Source organism: Manacus candei, unplaced genomic scaffold (genome assembly GCF_025592945.1).
Source record: "Manacus candei isolate 608988 ecotype Guabito, Panama unplaced genomic scaffold, ASM2559294v1 h1tg000017l, whole genome shotgun sequence".
In the NCBI taxonomy this organism is placed as follows: Eukaryota; Metazoa; Chordata; class Aves; order Passeriformes; family Pipridae; genus Manacus; species Manacus candei.
Window position 1 is genome coordinate 5,329,863 of NW_026138065.1, and position 21,631 is coordinate 5,351,493.

General features: G+C 37.2%; 1 protein-coding gene across 9 annotated transcripts in view; it reads right to left on the bottom strand.

Annotated features, from left to right (window-relative positions):
- RGS7 (regulator of G protein signaling 7) overlaps positions 1-21,631 on the bottom strand; it is a 266,491-nt gene that overhangs the window by 82,224 nt on the left and 162,636 nt on the right. The gene's annotated exons all lie outside the window — the stretch shown is intronic.

Below are 21,631 nucleotides of genomic sequence, written 5' to 3' on the forward strand. Positions count from 1 at the left end.
TGAAATAACTTCTTTTCAGCAGTTTAGTTTTGTTGTTAAGATTCACCTGATCTCCTGCAGATAACCACTTTGTTCTCAGTCAAAGTCTTGCCATCATGAAAGACCTGTCTTTTTCTATGTAATATAATAACACAACCAAAAAAACCCCTGTACTTTCCTTCACAAATAGCTTTAAATGTCCCATTTGCAGCTGCAACTCCACTACTTATATTGGCATTAGCAAGTAGCTACCTCAATGTTCACTCACTTGTTCTGAAGCTAAAAACAGCCCTCATTTTTACTCTGATGGTGCAGCCTACTTTTATTCTTTAAAACAGTTTCTGATTACATGTTAAAATAGTTGATTCCAATTACATATCTTCCTCACTAGCTTTATCAGAACCACTGTAAAGGAGAGAGATTTCCTTAAAAGTTTCTTGTTACTGGGAAAATAACAAAGAAACATAGGATACCAGAACAGCTGAGGTTGGAAGGGACCTCTGGAGGTCATCTCATACTTGCTCAAGCAGAGACATCTTGAACTGCTCACTGAGGACCATGTCCAAGTGTTTTTTGTATAGCTCAAAGGAGTGAGACTCCACAACCTCTCTGGGCAACCTGCACTAGTGTTCAGTCATCCTCACAGTAAAAAAGTGTTTCCTGATGCTCAGTGGGAACCTCCTGTGTTTCAGTTTGTGCCCATTGACTCTTGTCCTATCACTGGGTAACACTTAATAGAGACTGGCTCCAACTTTTCTACGTGCTCCCACCAGGTATTTATACATATAGATGAGTTTCCACCTGAGCCTTCTCTTCTCTAGACTGAACAGAATCTTTTCTCATAGAAGAATTGCTCCAGGCCCTTAAACATCTTTGTAGCCCTCTCTTGGAGTCTCTTCATTGTGTGCATATCTCTCTTGTAGTGACGAGTCCAGAACTGGACACATAGAGGACAAATTCAATTCACTTTAATGAAAAAAATTCTAGTATGCAACAGTAAGGTTTACATGTGCTCCCGTATTTTCAGTGAATCACTGTCCAGTACCAGACCCTGAAATCTTTAGCTCAGTATTGTCATTATTTGTCTGATAAGAACACAATGTTGGAAGAAGAGAATTGCAGTAGTTGGAGTCATGGTCTTGTTGCAGTATTTAAGTCCTTCTATCTTTTTACCATATTTCTTTACCAACCTTGTAACAACTCCAGTACAAATCCTGAAAATATCTGTACAGCAATTTCTGCTTTACCATTAAAAATTTCCAGGCAAAATCAGCTAATATCAGTCCACAACCACCAAAGCATTCTAATTTTAGAAGTTATGACAAAGCCATCAGTTACAGGAGCTGGTGCTAGAGAGGACAACACTGCTGCTGAACAACACCAGCGATGAGAAAATTTAAAAGACCAATAAAAAAGTCATAATGAGCACCTAAGGAATAAGGGAAAGATGGGAAAGGGGAGGAAGAAAAAGGCAAAAAACAGAAGGAGAAAGACAAAACCAGCAAGATCTGCCTAAAAAAATTATTAAAATATGAAATCAGCATGAATCCATAAAGTATGCAGAATCAGTAAGGATGCATATTTGCAGTAAGAAAAACATGTTGCACCACCACAAGTTACAGAGATTCATATTCATCTTCTAAGAAGTGCTCATCTTCTAAGTGCTTATTTCTTCCTATTGCCTTAATTTGGCTTTCAGCAATGGCAAGCATAAATGTTGCAGCACAGCTTTGTCTCGCCCTGCCTCTTAAAAGCATCACTGCCATATCTGACCAGCAGTTACAGCATCATCAGGCAGAAAGAAATCTGAATCCTGATATCTGCGTTCTTGCTAACACAGAGAGTTTCACTTATGCTTCACCCATCGTTATTTTGAATATGAGAAGTAAACACAGGTTTATTCACTTACCCATACTTATCAGCATCCCAAAAAAATCCATCCTTCACTCTTTGCTCACCTGAAGACATTCACTGGCATAGGAGATACAGGAGAAGCAGTGGGACATCTTTAAACTAACTCAAAGCCAGCAAGCATGTGAAAGGAACAAGAAAGGGCATCTGGACAGTACTTAGCTGAGATCACATAACTCTACCAGGATTTATTTGATACCAAATAATTATTGCCATTTCTGTGTTTAGCAAACTGGTTCCTGTCCCTCCAGCATAGCCATTACCTAAGAAAATACAACACACTCTCTCTGGCAGCGAGCTCTCTGGCCTGCTGTAAAATGCCACAATGCTATTAACAAGCCATTTCCCACTTGCAAACCTATAAGAATTGTCTCTAACAGAAGTTGCTTCACTCCTTGTGCTTGTGATGTCTGTAAATCTCCATGTGAACTTTGTCCTAATTATTATAAGTTCACATATTGTAGTTACTAATTCATTTCAAGCTGCTAAATTCTATTATCCCATGGATCAGAAATTTTGAGTCAATGCTTTCTCTAGTGGGTCAGTTGCTGAGGTTCTTTTTACTTTGGTTCACTTCATCTGCCTTTTAATTGTATTAAGCTTTTCTTTGTTTTTCACATTGGAACTTATTCCCAATTCAAAAAAATTTTATTTTTGCAGGTATTATGTATCTTCATGTGTGGTAGGTTGACCTTGGCTAGACATCAGGTGCCCACCAAGCCACTCTATCACCCCCCTTCCCAGTCGGACAGAGGAGAGAGAGTAAGATGGAAAATGACTCATAGGTTGAGGTGAGGCAGTTTACTAAAGCCAAAGTTTACGCGTGCACAAAGTTTATTCTCTATCCCCATTAGCAAGCGGTGTTTGGCTACTTCCTGGGAAGAAGGGCTTTTAGTATGCATGACAGTTTCTCAGCAGGCAGACATTGTAAACAACTAATGTCCCCTTTCCTTAGCTTTTATATCTGAGCTGTCATATGGTGCGGGAACATCCCTTTAGTTAGTTTGGGTCAGATGGCCTACTTTTGTTCCTTCTCAGGATCTTGCTCTCGACTGGGGAAGGAATGTTACAGTGATGATGCTGTGCCAGCACTGCTCAGCAGGAGCCCAAACACCGGTGTGTTATCAACACCTTTCTAGCTACCAATGCAAAGCATAGCACTGTGAGGACTGCTATGGGAAAATGAACTCCATCTCAGCCAGACCCAATACATTGTGGAATGAGAGAAAAAACAAAGGAAGAAATGTGCTGACATTTTTTAGAGAAAGGATTTCTTAGACAAGGGTGACAGGGCTTGCCAGGGAGCTCTGACGCAGATGAGAGTTCATTCTCTTCAGATTTAGCAGAAACTAAATAGGCTCCAGATTTGTTTCATGTTCTTCCTGGATTCTGAATTATAATATTTTTCAAGATCACAAGGAGTTTACATTATTTTCCTTTACCCAGCAATTTTTAGACCACATCCAGACTACCATGTCCAGTTCTGAATAACATGTCCATTCCAGTACAAGAAAGACATCAACAAACTCGAAGTGAGTCCAGTGGGAGTTCATCAAGATCACTGGGGTTGGAGAATGCACCCTATAAGGAGAGGCTGGAGGAGCTGGGCTAGGTCAGACTGAAAACAAGAATGTTTTGGGTGTGTCTAGCAGTACCTTTCCAATGCCTAAAAGGAGATTTCAAAATGAGGGAGCCAAGAACTTTATGGAGTGTATGGTAATAAAACTAACTAACTACCTAAATAAATAGACAATGGTAATAAATCACATCAGGGATAGTTCTTACGTTCAGCTAAGCAGCAGGAGAGGCTGCCCAAAGACACTGTGCAATCTGCATCCTTGGAGGGTTTCAAGACCTGAACAGATAAAGTCCTGGGCAAAACGTTTGAGCTTACACTTGACACTAATTTGAGTAAGGGGTTGAATTAGAGTCCTCCTGAAGTCCCTCTCAACCTGAATTATATTACTACTCTGTGATTCTAGATGGTCAAGTAGCAGCGGAACATAGAGCTTAAAAAAGGGATGAAGAAAACTGGAGAAGAAATTATTTCAAAGCTCCTGCCAGAACAGCCTTTACTCCAGGCAAGGTTGGCTACAGTAGGAGTAAGAGCTTGTCTTTCTCTCACTGACCACTGAGTCATAAACATAAGTACATATTCACTACTAGTTCTTTATGAAAAAATGGAAAGAGTGACCTGGCCTTTTTCAGAAGCCAATCAAGGTTATTTAAGGTTTAAATTTTTCCCAATAGCAGCCTACATCTCAAGTTATGTATGGAGAGTAAGTTGATTATATGTTTACCTCAGGCAATCTCATTCAGCTAGAATGAATCCACACTAACTCAATGTTAAGGTGTATCTCTGTTCCTTTTAGCCACTAAGCATTAATATGGACACACAAACTTGTCACTTCTCTTTTTTTTCTTTAATTAATAGATAATTAGTTTTCATTTTTTTATGGCTATCAATTCATCAACTTAGTCCAGCATTACATACATATAAGTGCACAAATATATCCTTTTAGTACCAACCTAAGATCCACTGTAGCTCACACTTTGAGGGTTATAAAATTACATCTGGTGAATTATGTCCACAAGACTGTACGTCTGCCTCACACCAGGTTGCTAGAGGACTAATGCTGCTGTTCTTTTTGCAGTAGCAGTAGAATTACAACATAGAAAGAAAACTCAGCTCTTGGGATGTTTCTAATCTCTGAGCAAGAGGTTGTCCAGTGTATTACAGACACAACAAAGGCAACACTTTGATATACATCTCAATTTCCTAAAATCAGACTGAAAAATTACTGTGTGAAGCCAATGAAGTAGAACAGTAGGATTAGGAAACAAAACCATGAACTTGAAAAAGAAAATGGAGCCAGCAGCAGACTAATCCAACATGCCTAAATTCTTAGAATTTAAATTCAGACAGCTTCTGTATCCCCCAGCCATTCCTGCATGTGAAGCTAGAGGATTTTCACTTAAGAAGCACATTTCATCTGCAAAAATGGCACATGTAGATTAGGAACATCAAAAACTTCTATGAAGTGGATTAGTTAAAAAGAAAAAAAAGGAGTCTGAGAGAAATGCTTTTAGACATAAAGGTCAAGTAAAAAGAATAATGTTTATACATATTCAGAATAAAAATTTTAAAAAATTGGAGGAACAGAATAGAAGCAAAAAAAATACTGGGTTTTTTTAGATGGCAAGTGTACACAGATTCATGCAGAAATGTGATATCTACACAACTAATATTTCCCAATCTTCAGTCACTGTGTACAAGAATATGCAATGTGAACTACGTTCTCAATCACACCCAGATAGCCTCATCAAGAAGGCATAATTCAAATTACAGTCAACTACTATACAATGAATAAAAACTGCAGCCAGAGACATCACATAAAAAATCTGAGGGAGACAGAGCTCATGGAGGTGTAACTGGTAGAATAGAGTAGACTTCAGCTTCCTCTGCTCTTGACACCATGCTTTGAAGACATTGATTATCTGATCTAAGGTTCCAGATATACTTCCTAGTAGTTATACCATGGAAAAGTGGAATGGTATATTCAAAAACAAATTTACTCAAATCACTGTTTTAATTTTTATAGGTAAAAAAGGAAAGTGTTGTGAGTTATAATAGCTAATGGAAAAGAAACGCCTCAGGTGAAAGACAAATGCATCTTTATGGTCATGTTGCATTTCAACAGGATACAAAGTATTTTATATAAAATCAAAATATTGCTGTGAATGTAGGTTTGATTCTTAATGCTATTGCTGGGTTAAAAGCTCAGAAAAAGCTAAAAATTCCATGGTTCACTCTGCTGTTGAACTTTATTTAGCTGAGTGGGTGAAGTGAACAACACATGTACATAGATTGATTAGCAATCATTTCTGTGAGAAATAATATTGCCCAGCCATCTGCTGTGCCATTACAAGACAGTGATCTTGACAGATTAAATGCCAGTCACTTTTAATATACTTTGTTATACAAGAGAGCCAGATATTTTCAGTGCTTTGGGATAATCCAAACCTGATGAAATCAAAAGAATGAAAAACATACTCTGGTGGCTGAGTTTTGGTTTTATTTTCTTTTTAAACATAGTGCAGTTTTTTCCTTAGTGTAATAGCTACAGCATGGATTGATGATAGTTTGTTCATCTTAAATTGCAGGGTATGGTAGTATCAGTGGAACAAGTTGTTTCTTATGATAACATCCACAGGAAGGGATTAAAAAGGATGAATGTTCCTTGTTTTTCCTTGGAATCAACATGTTTCTGTTCTTTGAAACCCTTAATGGATATGTTTTCAGTGATTAGTGCGGATTCTACTTTTCCTTACACATGTCAGGTCTACAGGTGATGTGGTCTATATATTTATGTTTACTCTTTATGGTATCATACAGTAATAGTTACAGTTTCGCAACATCTGAAGTGCCCTGCAGGAATCTCTGAGGGACCAAGAAAAGAAAAATAGGGTATTTTCCAATTGTGCCCCACTTTCAGGCATCATTTTTTCATAGTCTATGTTCTCTTGTGCAGCTCAATCCTGGAGAAAGATTTCCTACAAGGAACGTGACTTGGGGCATTTTGTGTCCTGAATATTGTTATATGATGTAAGAAACACGGAAACACCCAAACTTGCCAGTTTTTCATATACTTTTTGATACAAAAATGTCAAACAAATGAAAGCTTCCCTTTCCACAGGACAATAAAGTGTTTATTATTCTGGGTTATTTGTTGAATCTAAAATCCACCACAGTACTCAAGTGCCTTGCTAAGCCACACAGCAGCCTGGAAAAAGAAATAACGAGTCAGAACTTAACAAGAACACATTCATTGTAAGTGTTGAATGCCAAGACTTCATCACTTACTCTCACCTCACTCCTGCTGTAATTTCATTGGCAGTGTGAACACAAGCTGCAAAGGATTAACTTTAAGTTAGAGTAATAAAATACAACCTGCTTCTCACACTGACAAAAAGTGTAGGAGAGACTCACTCCCTGGGCCTGGCTGTGGTGTTTAAATAGGAGAAAATAAAACAGCTGGAAAAGTTCTTGAACAAACACAACACTATAACTCCCCCTCTTTTTTGCCACCTGAAGGATCAAATTTGTAAGGGGAGCAGCACTCAGTGAAAGTTATTTCAGTGAGGACAAAACAGTTGGTGAAGGCAGAAGCACTATTTAACCCAACAGTTAAAATGAGATTCATACTTGATTCCAAGATACCCATCATAAACCAAAACAAAGTTATCTGTCAACACAGTAGCTTACCTAAATAGGTAGGATTTTGCTTGTGCTAGACAGTGGTTGCTAATGCCATCAGCAGGTCAGAGGCATTGGTAGGAGCATCACTAAGCAGGATAAGGAAGAAAACCTATCAAAGATGAGCCATGAGTCCTCATCTGCCCAAGGCATGATAATGTCCACCCTTCCAGTCTGAGCTGATCTATAACATGGGGTGTATTTCAAGTCTAGAAACAATGATGCACACCTGAAACATCGACTCTTTTCCTCACAAAAGCATCCAGCAAAACAGGGACTGTAAGAGTGATAAAAGACAGTTATGCCTTGGTGCATCCTCCGCCTCACCACACTTCTTTCTGCCGCTGCCTCTGATGGGCAATGTCCTAAGATAAGAACACCAGGCAGGTATTTCAGAAAGAACTTCTGGATGCTCACATAATTAATGCAATCCAGGATGGGGAGATGAGATTTTTGTGATTGACTTTCATCTACATCAGCCTGCAAAAGGATATAAAATGCTTCTGAAGACTGGTCCAACTGGGAAAACTGGTCTTCTGAGGCTGCAGACAGTTTCTGGATGGAAACCTACCCTCCACCAAACCCTCCCCCAACCTCACCCATCCCCAGCAGGGACATCTGCAGAGTACATCCAACCTGAAAGTGGGAACACTTTTGGACAGGTAAGTAAAGTGCACTAAGATCCAGTCAAATACAGAGAGAAAATCCTAGATCAGCTACATAGATGCTTTGTTGCTTGGCACCTGTGAATTCTGCAAGGCCAAAGACTGTAAACCTGAACGTTTCTAGCCAAACCTGCTTGTATTATACCCCTTTAAACACAGACTGTTGACCGAATCTGAGATTAAGTGGACTTAGCTGCACCTAGACTTCTCCAAGAAATTTAGAAAGCGGGGGGCCTTACTGAGGCTCATGACTCAACAGGAGGGACCACAACCTATAATTCATTGTACTAGATGATACACTTGCTATTTAGATACTGCACTGGCAATGTTTAGATATTGCATTAGCAATAAATCTAATCATAATCATCCACATAACCACTGTGTCCTACTTCTCATGCGTGATTGAGAGCTTCTCTCATTACTCTGCTGCAGAGACATATTACCAGTCTTGCTTTATGTGCTCACAGATTGTGGATGAATTGGGACTGACCTAAATGTCTGACATAACCCTGAGAAACTTCTATCTAGACAAGATCAATAGAAGTCATGTCACCATGAAAGACTGAAGGAAAGGGGAAGCTGGCCTACAGTTTCTGGAAGGAACCAAAAAAAACCAAAAACCAAAACCAGAGCAGAAGACCTTTCATCACTCACAGGAGAGGAAAAAAGAAAAAAAAAAAAGTAAAGAATTCTCAAGTCAGAGAAAAAAAAAAGATGTTAGTCCTTGAAAAAGAAGCTGCATCTCACTGCTAGCCATACACAAACTCTCTTCTTGAAAACTTTTTAAGTATTGCCTGTTAAATTTTTTATTTGATAGTTTCCCACTGGATTTCAGCTGATTACACACTAACCATTGGTGCCTCCTATTAAAGTTTGCTTTTATCCTCTTAATAAAATTGTATCTTGAAAGGCAGACCGCTGAGACCTCAAAATGTAATGACTTTAAGTGAGCACCATCATTTTCATGTTGACCAAAAACTAAAAAAAAAAAAACTATGGAGTTGCAAACTGAGGTCTCATGAAGCAGACCAACAAGGAGTGAGGTGCTGACATTGAGCAGTGCTATAACTTCACCTCTGAAATATTTGTCTGAGGTGTTTGTTTAGAAAACAGGAAACAATGCAGTTGCAGAGGATGGAGAAAATCTAGTCAAGCTGTAACCAACAGACAGACTTAACCACCAAGCGAAACAGAACACGGCATAATTTGGTCACTAGATTTGGTCACAGTTCATTCAGCACACCGTCATGAAAAGTGACCTGAATGTGTTTAAAACTGGATTTATAGTTTCTCTGTCATCTCTCACCTCAACTTTTTTAAGTACTTACCAATATCACAGCAGCAATCAGGCCTTCGGCTGGTGGAATTTAGCTCTGTACCTACAATGCAAGTCTGCGTTTACAAATATTTTCCTCTAATTTCACTATAACTGTTCCTGAATTTTTCTATTTTCAATTTGGCAGAAATCATGGGCTTTTTGCTCTTCCATTACTGATATCTCTTGTCTTTTTAAACTGAAATGATGGAAGGGTGAAACCCAGATTCCTTCGAAATATGGGTGGCCTGTTTTCCTGCTGGCTCTTCCTCCAAAACTGCAACTTTTTAGTTTTAGCTTTGATTCACATGCTTCTTTAAGGTAAAATAGGGAAAATCAAAACCTGTGTGTCTTTCTTTCCCTAATGACTGTCTGAACTTGTGTCCATAAGATATTTCTGAACACTTTGCTCCTTCGCCCCTCCAGTATGAAACTGTGCTAATATTTAAAGTCATATGTGCACCCTTTTGAGCAAACCTGCTAAAGACAAAACAAAACAAAAAAATATTCACAAAAAATCCAGTTACTGGAAATACGCCGATTTTGAAAATTTTCTTAGATGAAATCACGTTCCCCAGTCTCAAGCATCTGTAAAACACCCAAAATATTGGACATAGACTACTTCTATTCAGTAGTATAATTATTATGCTATTATTTCAGGTTTTCTTGTATACTACTTGCCAGTTGCTGCTAGCACACCAGATCTTCCTACTTTCTTCAACTCCAGCTGCTGAGTCTGCAAACGTGTGATCAAATTGTTTGGCTGCAAATGTTTGGTGGGGAAGTATGTAATTCATTCTCCACGACACCCGAGAATTCGCGCATGTGAGCATCAGCCAGGAAATGCATTTTACATCATGATTGCCTCAAACACGGTGCCCTGTATGATGACAAACCTTCCTGGCCACACTACAGTGTCACTGCTTGTCCCTTTCTTTGTCCTACTCAAGGCAAGGCCCAGCTGGCAGCCTGCCAGCTCCCCTCTCAGTCGGCTGTGTTTGGACACTACAGGCACAGGATCTTTTACGAGAGCACATTCAAAGCCTAAGACCAGTAGGGCACTGCCACAGCCAGCTATATATCTGAGATGGGATTTCAAGGGAGGAGACCCATGTTTAAAACTTGGTAGATACAGAGTATGTGAATAACTAGTGTAGTTGATGAACCACTTGAATTTGTGGGTAGTGAATAGCAAAAGAGGGCACAAGCTTTTTCAGTGCACAAATTATCTGTTATTGAAGGAACTACAGAAGATAATATTGTTGAATCAGAGGGACATCAGCTACTGTGGAGGTTTTGAAGTTGGGTGAGGGTAAGCAATAGGTAGCACTAACTCTTGCAAGATTACTGCTGGTTAAGAAGAACCATGACACTTTTTTAGTTTCTAACTCTGTTTTAATATGAATTGCTACTATACCAACCATTAACTTTCTATCATTGTGATGCATTGCTACCATAATCACAGAACACCCACTTCTGACCAGGCAGTTCAGAAAATAGAAAGAACATGCAGCAGCCACAGCTAGAAAAATAACTGCCTCTTTCACTGCACTCAAACCAATAAAGAATACAATCCTCTTTATAACAATTTTCATACCTCCAGCAAACTGAGAGCATAAAATGCTGAAAATAATGTATTTTTTCCTATAGGAATAATGCTGTGATTTTAAAGTCCACCAGGAGTTAAAAGCTTTATAAGTACATTGGTGTCATTGAGACACACTTCAAGGAAAAATACCAGCAAAGCTCAGGCAGGGTAACAACAAAGAGTGTGGAGGTAGCTTTTCCAGAGAATAACAGGAATATGATTTCCCATGTGATCAGACACGGTTACCTTGGAGGCACATACACAAAAAACCCCAAGGCAGTTATTACAAAAAGGATCACCTTTAAAGAGTTCTTTTTGTCTATTATATATAGTTAATCTCTTTGACTGGTAAGTAAAATATAGTACATTGTAGTCATCAAAATGAAGGATGAGGGCAAACTTCCCAATGTTGCAAAAGTCCATTTTATGCCATCCTATGTTCCTATTGTTCTCCCCACCCTCAGCGCTCACTTTGCTCCATTGCATGGAATTTACACAGATAACTGTAGAAAACTATCAGTTCAGCCAGACAAACTCTGCTATTAAAAATACATAAATACTGACAGATATTAACTGGCAAAAATAGCTCAAAGAAAACCTTTTCATAAGTGCTTTTTTTTCTACAAAAAGAGAAGAGGCCTCAACGTGTGACCTATTTCTTCTATAGTGGCAGAATCTAAAAGCAGAAGGAAGAGATAGCCCTGATGAAAACAGCAGCAGCAAAAACTATCAAAGGCTTTAAAATAAATTGATAAAATGAAGAAATGCATCTAGCTGGGTCAACATAATAGTCAATCTGTGTTTTAAGGCAAGTTAAACATTAGACTGCCAAACTGTTAATCATAGTTTGTAATTTATTATTTAATCACCTTAAAGCTGGAAAATATATCCTTAGGTTTTAGAAAGACATCCAGAAAAAAAGAAATTAATACAATTGACACCCATACAGACAACATAAGAACTATAATAAAGGTTAGAATGAGTGAAAATAAAGATAAGTGCAAAAGAAAGACTCAAGGTAACTTTTGTTGATGGGTACAATGTCTTACAACTCTGTGAGTGTTCTTATGTGGAATTAGTAAACATATAAGGTTATGAAAATCTGGTTACATATTATCTTGGATTCCCAGGGAGCTCTTGGCATGATTCCTCCAAATGTTTTCTAAAGGTATCAAGCAGAACATGGGAAAAGCAATAGGTAGAAAGGTGGGAATAAAGGTCAGGCACAGCAGATCAATTATCACACTGAAGGGAGAGTAACCACAGAAGCTGTGTCTAGTAGTTCCTGAACTGTTCATTATCATCCTAAATTATCTACAGAAGGGTGTAAATGATGATATTACATCAGATATAAAATTTGCTGAAAGTATAACATTACTAAGCAAAAACTGAGTTGCGAGGAGATGTAGGACTTCATGGTACTGATTCACTAGACAATTCAACTGCAAATAGAACAGAATTTTGATAAATGTTAAACATTTCAAATATGAACCTCCACTCCCCAGGTTCACATGCCCCATAAGTAGCTGCAAAGTAACTGCTGCTGCTCAAGATAAACTAGAGGTGCTGTATGAGATTTGGTGAAAATGTCTGCCCAAATCTTGGACAGAAAATAATGAAATATTAGGAAAGAAACAGAAAACAAACCACAAGACAGAAGCACACCCACATATTAAATTCCAAGCCCTCACTGCAAGAAGGACTTTGCGGTGCTGGAGTGTGTACAAAGAAGGGCAGTGCAGCTGGTGAAAGATCTGGAGCACAAGTCTTATGAGGAGCAACTGAGGGAGCTGAGGGTTTAGCCTGGAGAAAAGGAGGCTCAGAGGGGACCTTATTGCTCCCTACAACTACCTGAAAAGAGGTTGTGGCCAGGTGGGGGTTGGTCTCTTCTCCCAGACAACAACAAATAGGATTAGCAAATGCACTCAAGGTGCACCAAGGGAGATTTAGATTGGGTATTAGGAAAAATTTCTTCACAGAAGGGGTTGGCAAGGATGGCCAGGGAAGTGTTGAGTCATTATCCCTGGAGGTATTTAAGAGATATGTAAGTGTGGCACTTAGGGACATGGTTTAGTGGAGGTGCAAGTGGTCAATAGCTGGACTTAATGATCTAGGAGGTTTTTTCCAGTCTTAATAATTCTATGATTCTAACCCACAGTTACCGTGACATAGTGGCTGTTTATTATATTTTTACTTTTTTTAATTTCGTGCTAGTGGTTTTATTTGATGATGTAAATAATTCTACCATTTCAAGAAGCAAATATTTCACATCTCTAATAAGCTTAAAAGTTATTAAAAGGTTAAGTTTTCCAGTTTACCTGAAGTATTTCCATAAAATATTACCATAAAGTAATTAAGAAGCAAACTTTCAAAAGCAAATGAAAATTACTTGTGATAATTTCTGCATTCCTAACTGAGCTAAATAGTCTTTTTATTGGTTGGATTTTTTTAAATTAATTACAGCTTCAGCTTTAGTGAGAACAATAATTTTTTATCAGTCATAAAAATTAAAGTCTATTGACACTAGATATTTTATATTTTGTGGATCCAAGTGTTCTGAAGCCAAGTGAGGTCTTGCAGCTACACCACCACAGTAGACATGGCTCTTGTAACCCACCCTGCCACTCAAACAATAAAAATTCTGAAAATTTGTCAAATTTAAGTAGAATGCAAAAGCAGAATGCAACCAGTGAAATTGGAAAAAGGGAGAAACATTAGAGGGAGAATATCTGAATGGAGAAGAACACATGAATTATATCCAATCAGCAGCCATAAACAAATGAGGATCAGAGGATATTCTACGCAGTAGAACTGAAACATGAGCCATGGAGATTAAGAAAAAAAAAATACAAGATGAGAGGAGATGAAAAAAAAGGAAGAAAAAGAGGGAACAATATATTGAAAAAATGAGAGAATGCCTAGGAAATATTAATCTGTCCAAGATGAAATGGCAAGCAATGTTCTTTGTACAGTAATTGATCTTGAACAATCACTCCTTCTGTGTGGACAGCAGTATTCCTCTATGGAAAAATGTCCTGTGGAAAACTTAAAACCCTCCTAAGGTCAACTACTAAAAAAATCAAGAGAAGGCCTTACATTATTCTTCTGGTCATCAAATACTACATATGACATGCAAATATCAAAACATTTATGTTTACTTGACTATAAATAGGTGCAGCAGCTGTTGGTAAGATGAAATAGGATTTCAAGTGCTTTTATTCAATTAAGTTGTCCAGATTTAAAATCTCACTTCCACCTACTTGCACTTTCCATTACTACATAATGCAGTTCTTTGGCAAACAAGGAAGTAGAAATCTAATGAAGTCTCTAGACAGTTATTTAGCTGTTTTTAATTAATTATGCCACTGTGAATTGGAAATTAGTAAATGTTCTTCCTCTTAAACCCCCAAAACTTGGTATGATCCCAAAGGTTCAGAAGAAGGCTGTCAAACACTAAGAAAAGCACAAAAATTCCTAATAACTTTAGTAGAAATGAGATAAAATATTTTATTAAGAAGGTCATTATAATTTAATTTATGCAATTAACTACTGAGCTATATTTCTAAAAGTTATCAGAATTCTCCCTAAAAGAGCATACATTTTCTAGGAGTCTTCATTTGTACTGTTGTCCTTAGCTAGCTCAATAAATATATGTTTTACTGTTATTAACAAAGACAGTAACATCATAATCTCTGACTATGCTGCTATTAGTGTGGAGAGTTACAATGCAAGCAGACAGGATGGGGAATAGAAAATATTTTTGAATTGGCAGGATTTGAGATCCAAAGCCGGTTATTTTGAAAATCTGACGCATCAGTAGGAAGTTAATACTGACTTTACCTATGTTTGCATTATGTTGAAATGTTGCTTCCATATTCTGAGTGATGGTATCGAGGAAAAGGTTTTTGTATGATACCTGGAAGGAGCTACTACAGGTTCCTTAGAAGAACAATGTGGTAAATTTTCAAAGAAAACCAGAGAAACAAAAATTGCCCAATTTGGAGCTTGATTCTAAAAACTAATTATAAAGCTTTCCAGACTTTATAAATCATTCAGAAGAAACCAGTATCAGTTTTGAATAGCAGAACTTATATAGAGCTTTATGATGAAGATGTATACTTTGAGGTAACTTCATGGGTAAAGATTTCAACTGTGAAATTTAGATTTCTTAAAGCATACTTTGTTCCGTGAAAGAAAGGATGAAATACATTCCTTCAACTGGTGTAACAGAGCGTTTGAAGTTCTTCCCAATGAAATTACTTGAAATAAATGCTTCATGAATTTTCAGATTCTATCATCTTGATCAGGTAACAGGTTTACCATTAACTTTTTATCTGAATAGGCTTCTTCACACTTATTTTTCTAATCCGTACTTTCTATTCTATTCAGTTCATTTTTCTTACTCTTCACTCAGTAAGACTCTTAAGGACTTCAGTGAAATAAAGTCCATGCTGCCTTCCAAATTGTGAAGAAAATGCTCACTGTTGGTTTGTTTAAACTTTTAAAATCTAACTGGGTATCAGACACTTTTTAGAAACTAAATTTTGGATTTTAGCCTGAGATATAGCTTCAAGGCCATGTTACATCTAATCCTAATTTAGAAGACACATAGTTAAATGTTTTATCTTTTGGAATTAAAGATAAAACCTCCAACTTTCTGCATAGATGGAAATTTCACCTTTAATGATTAAAACAAAGGATGAAGGAGTGAATTTCATGTGAAGGTATTACGCTTACTACTGAAAATAATTCTGAGTAGAATTTGTAGACTTTAATATTAAAGGCATGAATTATTTCCTATTAAAAGAATACTTTTGAAGTCTTCACCGTGGAATCAGGGCTAGCATTAGGAAAAATGAAATTTAAAAACTCAGTTGATGACTTGTTTTTAACCCAAGGAAAGCAAGCATCAATAGAGTTCTATTATATACAGAAAACGTGTATGGCACACAAGTTATAGTCAAATCATGGAATTATAAAAAGGTTAGGGTTGGAAGAGACCTTAAAGATCATCTAGTTCCAACCCCACTGCCATGGTCAGGGATACCTTTCACCAAGCCAGGTTGCTGAAACACTAATTAGAACCAAAAGAGATACATTTTGAATTAATATGCTATTGACAATAGCAAACAGGTTGGTCACAGAAATACTGTTACAGAACATGTATACTTTGTCTGCCAATACCAGTACTATCATTTTATTCTTACCATTTTACAGCAAGTTATGCTACACGGCAGGAAATTCCATACTTGTCATCTTTACCTATTACTCCAAAATGGACATTGCTTTATAAATTAAACAGATGTAATTCATTTATAGTTCACAGGTAATATAAAAGTTTATAAAATTACTTAATTGCTAGTATGAAAAAAAACCAAAATATTTTATATGCAATCTTGTAAAATAATTTCTACCATAAGACAATAAGGGAGGAGAAATTTTATGCTTAGCCTGATGGAACAGGTTGTAATAGTTTGACCTATCTGCTATGTGAAGGAAGCTATTTGCCACTGATACCATGAACTCCTCGCATCAATACTACAAATTCTGTATGTCCCCTGTAAGTGTAAATAACTGTTCATTTTTTAACTGGCTGCCACACTGCTAAACACATCAGAAGAAATGACTGCTCCTTGATAGAAAATTGGAAATGAGTACTGATGTAGTCTACCGCCTAGCTATAAGCAAGAAAATAAAATGGCCAAACTAGGAACATATTAATCGTGTTCAAGAGTGATTACGTAAATGTTCAAATAGTACTGGTACAACAGCTTACTCCAGGCTGGCCCTGCTGCACTATGTGCTCTTGGGAAACACTTCTAACACATACAGTCTACACATGGTAACAGATTACACTAAACTGGAAAAAGCTTCAGTGGAAAAACAGGAAACCACTAAATCTGATTTATCGTGTCACAGCTGAATTGTGCAGGCAGTACACCTCTGTTCACCATGTCCAAAATCTGTCTAAAAGCTTTAGGAAAATAAAATAACCTCTTCATGTGAACATTTACCACTGCACTCCTGAAACCTTAACAGTGACTAGAAGTCCACAGATTGCCACACACAGGTAAGTATCACCTATGCTACACATAATTAAAGGAAATCTGACCCATACATTTCTTGCATGAGTATCACAACATTAATACTGTTGGTACTAAAGTAGTGTCTGTAAATTTTGACATTTTCCACCATGAAGCAGAATTTTGTTTTTATTTCTTTTAGTTCATCTGAAATTGAAGTTATTATTCCATTTAAATGTTACAGGACCTGACAAGTTCAGATCAAATTTACCCAGTAGAAGAAAGTAAGGAAGCTATTTACACTAGACTTGGTGAAGGTTCATGAAGTTTGCATATCGAACAAAGTGTGCCTGAGTTTCTATTAGGCATATGAAAAATGAGTGTCTTGGTGTCCCTGGCTTCCCATTGTGAGGATTATAGTATGTGTACAGGCAATATAAATTACTTTTATTGGCTTTTTTGTTTTTTTGGTCAGTTAAGCTGATGCATTCTACTCTTCCACAAATTTTGATTAATGCAAAGACTGCAAAGGTAAGTATGACCTTTCCATTCCCTTCTTTCCTCCTTTTCATAAGAGACTCTCTTCTCTGTTAGCAAACTCTGGAAGTACCTACCCTTTGCTTGCAGCTGTCTGGTGGTGTCTCCCAGATGGCAATTGTTTAGAACATCTTGTCTGGCTCCTGCTCTTTGCTGCTACCTTACTGCATATGTATGCAGAAAGGGCAGAAATAACTTAAAGCAGAACAATTTTTCAAGTATGTTTTCACAAACTCAAACAAAAACCCTGATTTTTTCTTCTAACTCTTTCAAGCAAGTACAGTGTGTTATCAAGGTCATTATTAGTATGGGAACTGCTGGAGAGAGATTTTACTATGAAGCAAAGGAGGGAAAACTGAAGAAACATAAACAGATGATGCGCTACTGAGTCCTCCCTTCTTATTGCACTTCATCAGTGAACACAGTTTACATGGCTGATGGCGGGCATCTAGTTACAAACTAGTTACACCAGTTAAGTGAAAAGATTATTGGCAAGAACTGAAGTTGAAAAACACACGAGGGTGTCTATGTCAAGGTAAAGTCTTGGTTTATAACTTTTAAAATTAGATTTAGTCATAGGTATTTTCGACTTCAGTGTAATTCTTGATGTTCAAGAGCAGTAGCAAACTACTTCAAGAAACTGCCTAAATGATCTGGAGCAAGGCAGTCTGAATGCAAAGGTTGTGCATTCTGGAGCTGGCTGTAGTACTGTGGCTCTGCTAGAGCAACTATCCAATAATGAAGTGCCTCCAGCCAAATCCTACTGGCTTTGCAGCTATGAGCAAATTAAATAGGCAACACTCAGGAGTAAAGGTACTGTAAAGAAACACTAGGACAATGACTAAATCTATTATCTACTCTTAAAGGTGTTTTCTGAGACACCTGGATAGAAATTATTCTTGGGCTGACTTTACGATAAAATGCATGGTTGTGAATAACACACATTTCATTATGAAAAGACTCAAAAACTGGTACTGTTCTTCCTCTTTTGGGAGACAACAGCATGATTTACTATTAGCATGGTGAAAGCTAGGAAACAGAGAAATCAAGTGTTTGCCCAAAGGACATCAAAGAAATCAGTGCAAGAACCAAGTACAGAATTAGTCTCTTGGTAATTTGAACTGATACCTTTAAATCAGCTCATTTACCCTTTTTGTTTCTCACTAAGGATGAAAAGCACTTCAGCCTCTGGTCTGGTCAGTCTGCTACATTTCACGTCATTAATTACCACTTCAAAAAATAAAAACACAGTGTAGAAAAACAGAATAGATTTTCCACATTAAGAGTAATTGGCACCATCAGTGAAGAGTCAGCACTTACTCTGTAATGGTCAGTTCAACAAACACGTATCTAAATGCCAAACCACAAACCCTTAAACTCAGTTAATTGCTTCTTTTCAGGTTGACATCATGCTTATATATTTATGACTGAATTAAACTTCCACATTAAAAATAACTTAAACAGTTTCTGTTACTCAAAATTTTACAGATGAGTCGTAGGCTGAACACAAATATTTTTAAGTACATATTGAAAAGCAAACAATACAACAGCAACCGTAGGTTGCCTTGTGTCCAGCTATTCTGGGCACAAGCTCTACTCTGCTCCATGGAAATAACTTCAAATCTGGTATACTTTAGCAGAATCCACCTATCACCTCCACTTTATTTTCTTGATGAAGATTTACTGCAGCAAGCCAAACTCTTACAAATCTTCCTCTGAAAATTATTTTCCATTTATGAAAAATTTGCAGGGATTTATTGACTGGCAGTTTACAAGTTTCAACTTGTAACCATTTTTTACTGGAAATTGCTGTCTCCAGATGAAAGCTTTATAGTGAAAGCAAATGTTGCTGTCAGACCTTCTTCTGCTTTATTTTTTCTCACTATCCATAAAGCAGACTACTTCATTCCCACTTAAATGGTATTGGAGTTGTATTCCCTGTGCAAAACAAAGGAAAAAACCTGCACTACAAAATATGACTTTTTTTTAAATCATGTATGGTAGTGTCAATAATGTCACTTCCTTCTTACTAGTTCTCTGTTTTATTAAAGAACAAGTTGATTGAAGGAGTCAGGTGTTTTTTCATCCTGGAGAACAGAAGGCTCGGGGTGGGACCTCACCAAAGTTTTCCGGTACTTAAAGATGGAGATTCTCTTCACAAGGAGCCACACTGAGAGGATAAGGGGCAGTAGATAAGGCAGAGGATGAGGCACAGAAAGTGGTTTCATCTTGGTATAAGAATGAATTTTTGTGCAGTGAGAACAATCAATCTCCACAGGGATGTGGTGGACTCCCCATCATTGGAGGCGTTCAAGATGAGCCTGGACAGAGTGCTAGATAATCTCATTCAGGCTCACTTTCCCATGAAAGTTGGGACCACATGACCTTTTGAGGTCCCTTCAAACCTGGGCTGTTCTATGATTCTGTGAATCTGTCTACTTACCCCTTAAATCACAATTTGCATGCCTTCCTTGCATGAGTATTTCCCAGTACTGGTAGATGAGGTATGCAAATGATCCTTATATTTTTCTGGACAGAGTAGAATATACTCTTAAAATACATGATCCAAGGTCTACTTTATCTTGTTCTTACAAGTATAGGGCTGATATCGGAATCAGATGGAGATGATAACTTTCAGTGCAAACTGAGGCATTATTTATTTCTGCATCCCAAAACTTCTTAGCTTCACAAGGGCTTTGTAATGGAACCTTACGGGGGAGTTTTAAAAGAGCCAAATAAGCCCCTGACACATTGGTTAAAAGCGGACAGAAGATACTGGAAACCCAAATTATGGTGACAACAGATCACAGAAATTAAGGGCTTTTCCACAGGAAATTCTACATTGTGTTCTCTAGAACTGGAACAAAAAGCCACATGCCTAAAGATTTTACAAAACAGAACATTTTCAGAAGTTTTGTCACGTGAATGGCTCTTGCTCACCATCTGTCAGGTTCTCTGCTATCTGGCAATTCTGAGCATTACCCAAAGAAAGCATTCAGGGCTATTTGCTTCCTGAAGATTTGCATTCGGCCAGCTCCAGATAGCTGAGTTTGGACTAGGACCAATACACATAAGACATTTTTGTCATTATGGATAGTGTTTTTCCATCCATACAATCTTGGAGGACAAAACCCAGCTTAAATTAAATTATTGTGGTGTTCTGGTTACATATGTTGGTAGTTTGTGTGTTTGTTAAATTTTAATTGGATATGAACATAAGGAACCACAGGACTGGGTTTTGTTTAGTATAAGGTTTTTTTTCTCTTCCCTATTTTGCAACAGCCAGGTAATCTGAATGACAGCCTATCCCAATACTGTAGTTCTGGTTTGACAAATAAATGTTAAAGCTTCCGTATCAAATAAACACAGAACAGCAATCTTTTAAACTCAGATACAGATAGGTGAGTGTTTTGTAGCTGGCAACTGAGAAATACAGTAGCACACTTAGGTCTCTGGCAACCTTCATTTTATCTTCAGGAAGCAAACATGACACTGTTTAAAGTTACATAAAACTAGAAATATTTGGTGATTGTCATGTAACAAATCAAAAGGTTGTGAACTTGCAAATATCACATTATGTATTGATTGTGACTTGAGGAATTAGGAGCTATTTTAAACACATTGATTTGCCTTTTGCTGGAATTCTACAATGATCATACTTTCATTTCTAATATGACAGAAAAATACATTTTTAAAATCAAATCAAATAAAAAACAACAAACAAAACCCAAACTAAAACAGAAATTCCATTTCCAAAACTCTGAAACAGAGCCAGAAAAAAGTATTTTTTATCTTCTTTAAAGAATGAAGATTATCTTTCTTCTAACCTAAAGATAATAAGAATTTCCACATTTTATAGGAATACTTTAATTCTACCATTCAGCCTTCTTTACTAGAAATAATTCCTTTATGGAAAATTTTTGATCAGGTAACAAGATTCTTGTAGATCAGGGGAATAAATATCAGATATACACAAAACTGTGTTTCTTGCTGGCCACACAGGAAACCTGTGGCAGAGTTTGAAACCAAAGCTTTATTTCCACATCCCAACCCAGCTGATCAAGCAATGAACTGTTCTTCCTCACCACTTTTATTTCCATTTCATTTTCCATTTAAGATGCCATAAAAGTGTCCAAATTTAAGATTAGCATTCGGTAACAACACAAGAATGTATTTTATTATTTATTTTTTATATATTGAAAAATTCTGTAAGAAAACAGAATGTATTTAATGAACTATTCAGCATGACACTGAGTAAATTACTCATAGACTTGAATGCATTTTCTACTAAGCAAAGCAACTGTTCTTTTCATTCTTGTCCACCATATTTCTTCCTGCCACCTCCTCCAGTACAAT